Raw genomic sequence first — 6,384 nt, forward strand, 5'->3', positions numbered from 1 at the left:
GGGGAGCGCAAAGGTTCCGTGAGCGAACGCAAAGTTTCTCGTAGGAACACAAAGGTTTTGTGAGCGAATCCAAAGTTTCTCGGGGGAACGCAGATGTTTTGTGAGGGAATGCAAAGTTTCTCGTAGGAACACAAAGGTTTTGTGAGCGAACGCAAAGTTTCTCGTGGGAACACAAAGGTTTTGTGAGTGAACGCAAAGTTTCTCGTAAGAACGCAAAGGTTATGCGAGCGAACGCAAAATTTCTCGTAAGAACGCAAAGGTTATGTGAGCGAAACGCAAAGTTTCTCGTAGGAACACAAAGGTTTTGTGAGCCAACGCAAAGTTTCTCGGGGGAAGGCAAAGGTTTAGTGGGCGAATGCAAAGTTTCTTGTGGGAATACAAAGGTTTTGTGAGCGAACCCAAAGTTTTTTGTGGGAATGCAAAGGTTTTGTGAGCGAACGCAAAGTTTCTCGTAGGAACACAAAGATTTCATGAACGAACGCAAAGTTTCTCGTGGGAACACAAAGGTTTTGTGAGTGAACAAAAAGTTTCTCAGGGGAACACAAAGGTTTCGTGAACGAACGCAAAGGTTTTGTGAGCAAATCCAAAGTTTCTCGTGGCAACGCAAAGGTTTTGTGAGCGAACGCAAAGTTTCTCGTAGGAACGCAAAGGTTTTGTGAGCGAACGCAAAGTTTCTCGTAGGAACACAAAGGTTTTGTGAGCGAACGCAAAGTTTCTCGTAGGAACGCAAAGGTTTTGTGAGCGAACGCAAAGTTTCTCGTAGGAACACAAAGGTTTTGTGAGCGAACGCAAAGTTTCTCGTAGGAACGCAAAGGTTTTGTGAGCGAATCCAAAGTTTCTCAGGGGAACGCAAAGGTTTTGTGAGCGAACGCAAAGTTTCTCGTAAGAACACAAAGGTTTTGTGAGCGAACGCAAAGTTTCTCGTAGGAACGCAAAGGTTTTGTGAGCGAATCCAAAGTTTCTCAGGGGAACGCAAAGGTTTTGTGAGCGAACGCAAAGTTTCTCGTAGGAACGCAAAGGTTTTGTGAGCGAACGCAAAGTTTCTCGTAAGAACACAAAGGTTTTGTGAGCGAACGCAAAGTTTATTGTGGAACGCAAAGGTTTTGTGAGCGAACGCAAAGTTTCTCGTAGGAACACAAAGGTTTTGTGAGCGAACGCAAAGTTTCTCGTAGGAACACAAAGGTTTTGTGAGCGAATCCAAAGTTTCTCGGGGGAACGCAAAGGTTTTGTGAGGCAACGCAAAGTTTCTCGTAGGAACACAAAGGTTTTGTGAGCGAACGCAAAGTTTCTCGTAGGAACACAAAGGTTTTGTGAGCGAACGCAAAGTTTCTCGTAGGAACGCAAAGGTTTTGTGAGCGAATCCAAAGTTTCTCAGGGGAACGCAAAGGTTTTGTGAGCGAACGCAAAGTTTCTCGTAAGAACACAAAGGTTTTGTGAGCGAACGCAAAGTTTCTCGTAGGAACGCAAAGGTTTTGTGAGCGAATCCAAAGTTTCTCAGGGGAACGCAAAGGTTTTGTGAGCGAACGCAAAGTTTCTCGTAGGAACGCAAAGGTTTTGTGAGCGAACGCAAAGTTTCTCGTAAGAACACAAAGGTTTTGTGAGCGAACGCAAAGTTTATTGTGGAACGCAAAGGTTTTGTGAGCGAACGCAAAGTTTCTCGTAGGAACACAAAGGTTTTGTGAGCGAACGCAAAGTTTCTCGTAGGAACACAAAGGTTTTGTGAGCGAATCCAAAGTTTCTCGGGGGAACGCAAAGGTTTTGTGAGGCAACGCAAAGTTTCTCGTAGGAACACAAAGGTTTTGTGAGCGAACGCAAAGTTTCTCGTAAGAACACAAAGGTTTTGTGAGCGAACGCAAAGTTTCTTGTGGAACGCAAAGGTTTTGTGAGCGAACGCAAAATTTCTTGTGGGAACGCAAAGGTTTTGTGAGCGAACGTAGGGTTAAATGTGCATAATTTAGAGGTAAATATTGTTTAGTACCTCTAAATATAACATTTTAAAGAATAAACAGTAGTCCAATCATTTAATTAAAAGAAATGTTACACTTGTCTTCTGTCTGTTTTGATCATTAAGCCCAAAGTATACTTCGTCAAACGCATAGCTTTTCAAAGTATACTCCATTTGATACCGTGCACGATCGCAGGCGGTTGACACGTGCGCTCTAGAAAGTTTCATCTTTGTCCAGTGTCTGCGCTATTTTTCTCCATAAGTTATGACTGATAAAAATGTATTTGTGTTCTTTTAATCTAAAGTTGTAGCTATTTCATAACCTCCTCACACAAGCGTTTGTCAATGCGTCTGTTGTTGTTGCAGTATCCGGTATTTGGTTGTTGTTCCGTCTCTTTAGATTCGCTTTCTACTGTGAAACGTTGGCCTGGGTCAGTGTTGCCACCTTGTGGAATAAACTGATAAGTGCACTATGCGCATGTGCAATCTGCACGTACAAAGTACTAGTTTATTGATCTCTCTTCTCTTTCTTTCAGCATGGCCGTTATGGAGTGCCTTTCTCTCTGATCCAGAGATATTCTGAAGATCTGGACAAACCTTTGGGTGACGTTGCCATTCTGATTGATCAGACAAGAGTCCAACAACTTCTAAAGCAGCATCGTATAGCAGTGAGTTCCCCGTCTGGTGATGCCATACAGTATGTTGAGTGTCAATGGACCCTTTTCACATTTCTGGGGTTCTCAGAAGCGAAAGTCGTCATAGTTGGGTAAACTTCTATAGTGGTGAACGGGAGACAATTATAATTTTGCTCCAATTTCAAAAGAAAAAATCCATTATAGTGTTTCCATGACTCTCCAAAAGAGGAGGAAAATATTGAGAGACTGATTACAGCAGTCAGAAGAGAGAATGATGTGAAAAGTGCCGTCACTCCCTCAGCTGTTGTATTAGAAACACCCTTGCAGCAGCGTAAATTTTAACTGCCTAGGTAATATAACACAAGTATAGTGTTATAAATGTATATAAAACATGTTTTAATGAAAAACGTACCTAGATTTGCGATGTTGAAAACTGTGGAAACTAGGGATGGGCGATATCTTATCGTTTGCGATATACCGGTAAAAATTCTCCCCACGATAAGAATTTTTCTTCCCGCGATAATAACGATAAAGCCTAGTTGATGGCGCGACCCATCCGCACAGTGCCGTCGCTGGCCGTGTTGATGCCCTAAGCGTTATTACTTTATGATGGCCGCAGTGGCTGCATTCGTCACTTAGTATATATGAACTTTTCTTGTGGTGCTCTCCGCAGCACTTGGTGCCCTACGCGGAGCGCGTGATGGGAGCGGCGGCACTGAATCCGCATCTCACGTGCAGAGCTGCGGAAGAGTTCATAGCTAAACGAGGGGCTACCTGAGGCCAATCTGAACCTGTACATACAGATGTATTTTCACTCGCTGAGCACTTGGACTGAGCGCTTAAGAGATTCACTCTGTCTCAATCGATCGGTAAAGCAAACTATTTCAGTTCATCTCAATGAATGCGCTGTGCATATGACGCGCAGTAAACACTAGTGTGAGGCGCGCGACTGAGAGCGCTCAGTGTTTCACACACACACTCAAAGAGAGAGCGAGAGAGTCTTACACCACACAGAATTGACGTGCTACATGTAAACAATATCCTTTGTTGTATTTTCCTGTAAAATAAAGGTGTTTATTTGGAATTATTCAGCCTTTCGTGAACAGGAAGAGACGAATGCACAAACCAAACGGGAATCTCATAGGCTGTGCCTGTTTTGATTTCAGCAAATCAGTTTGAATGAGCGCTGACAACGTGATTAATATTCATGAACCCAGAAGCTCATTAATCCTTAGTGCAGTTTATTTTTATTAGTTGAAGAATTCGTGGTATTATTTTATCAACTCAAATGACTGAAGTTCTATAATTAAATCCTTATTTGTAACTTTTTTGTAATCTGAAGACATTTTTGGGATAATTACTTTTGCTGTTTCTGCTATTTTTACCACTGTTTGCACCATGAGTGTATGAATACAGAATCGGTTTACATGTAAAACTTGTCATTGATTTCAAAAGTATTATTGTTTGTATTGTGTGATGTTTTTTAGCACAGTTGCACTATTTAAACATTACCTGCACCTTTACAGAAGACAATTATATCTGCAACTTTTCCATTTCTGAAAAGGCTGGTGTGGAATTTTACATAAAAAAAATAAATGTATATATATTTTGTATTATAGGAGCCTATTTGATGACAGGTACGTTTTAAGTAAGATCATTTGTTTTTCTGAGTCTGCATGCAGCTCTCACTTGTATCCAAAAACATGGGGAATGATACTACATTTATCGTCATTGATATCGTTATCGCAATAAATACTAGAAAATATCGGGATACATTTTTAAGTCCATATCGCCCATCCCTAGTGGAAACGCGTTATCACTGTCTGTGAAAAGGGTCCATTCCACATTCTTTACAAATGTGTCTGACTTTAACTATTTCGTATACCACAGATCCCATTGCGAGGATTGTCAGAGATATGTGTGATCCCTTGAGCACTTCTGAACTGCATCATACTGATTCCAGAACTGTGGGAGCAGCTTTGGATAATGCCAGTTTATAAGCACCGGTGAACTGACTCCTGAAGATTAAAGATCGTGACTCTGCTAGTGGATTTTGACATGCTTTTGATTCACCTGAAAGTTGTTTCTAGCTAAAATGTGTCCTTTTAGGCTTTAGACAGCACAGTAGAAACTGTAGTAGTCCAACTTTCATTTGTGGTTCACTAGTGGACAATGAAGAATGATTTGAATCTGTAATGATCAAAAGGCAGCAGTTCCAAATTTAAGCAACTCTTTAGGAGTTTGTGGAAACCGTAAATGATGCCTTTGAAAATGTATATAATAGTGAATCTGAGTGAAGCCTACATTTGTTGTCATTTGTTTTGGATATATTGGATAGATCATCATTATAAAGATTTTTTTTTATTTCAATAGAAGCAGTTTTTATATTATTTTGTTATCTGCCCAAACTAAAAAGCATGTTTTCTCTGATCTGCATTGTCTTATTTTTTTGAGTAATGTTCAAACTGATTTCAAAACATATTTATTTCCTGCTGTAATATAGGACTTATTGGTGATTTTTGCTTGTAAGATTTTTCATATGCTACATATTTTAATCTATAACGTTCTGTTATTGGCTAATGCAAGTTGGTGTGAATGAACTGAATGTTTGTAAATAGATTTTCAGAGATGTGTTTTAAAAACTAATAAAGCTAAAAGAACTTTCATTGATAAAGCGATTCATTGTGTATTGTAGGCAGCTTTGCTGTTTATAATGGGATTTACGTGAGAGTGCAGAATGCAGTGATCTTGTGCTGAAATTAAGTCGTTGATGGCTCAAAGAGAGCGCTCTTTTTTGACAATTTGTATAAAAAATTGGTAACACTGTAAAATAAGTATAAGGTAAAAAAGTACTTAAATATTTTGCAAACTATTATAGTTAATTCATAGTTTATGGTATATTGTAGGCTATTCATATTTTAACAATGTAGAGACTACAAATAGTTAGTCATTCTTTGTCACCGTAATTTACAAATTATTACAGTTTGATTAGTTCATATGTAAAGTGCATGTACCTTTTTTATGCTTTGTATCCCAACCCTAACCGATGTATTTTTAACAACGTGATCTCAGAAATATTTTCTACCACACACATATATATGTATATACACCGATAAGTCATAACATTATGACCACCTTCCTAATATTGCGTTGGTCCCCCATTTGCTGCCAAAACAGCCCTGACCCGTCGAGGCATGGAGTCCACTAGACCTCTGAAGGTGTGTTGTGGTATCTGGCACCAAGATGTTAGCAGCAGGCTTGCCGCCTTCCCATAGTGCATCCTGGTGCCATGTGTTCCTCAGGTAAGCGACGCACCCGGCCATCCACGTGATGTAAAAGAAAACGTGATTCATCAGACCAGGCCACCTTCTTCCATTGCTCCGTGTTCCAGTTCTGATGCTCACGTACGCGCATTCGACGGTCTTGGTATGCTGAAGCATTAAGAGTTCACTGGAACTAAAGGGCCAAGCCCAAACCCTGAAAAACAACCACCACACCATAATCCCCCCTCCACCAAATGTTACGCTTAGCACAATGCAGTCAGGCAAGTACCGTTCTTCTTGCAACCTCCAAACCCAGACTCGTCCATCGGATTGCCAAACAGTGAAGCGTGAAATGCCTCATCGACATAACATCCTCAATAAACCCGTCTCTGGCGTGATGACTCAAAAAGTCAAAAATATGATTTTAAAAGTAATAATAGTGAGATAAGTCAAAAATACAACATGCTAAGTCATAATTATAAGATAAAATTGTGAAAATATGATTTTAAAAGTCCTTATTATTAGATAAAAAGTACAAAAA

Source organism: Gobio gobio (assembly GCF_949357685.1).
Source record: "Gobio gobio genome assembly, chromosome: 13".
Taxonomy (NCBI): domain Eukaryota; kingdom Metazoa; phylum Chordata; class Actinopteri; order Cypriniformes; family Gobionidae; genus Gobio; species Gobio gobio.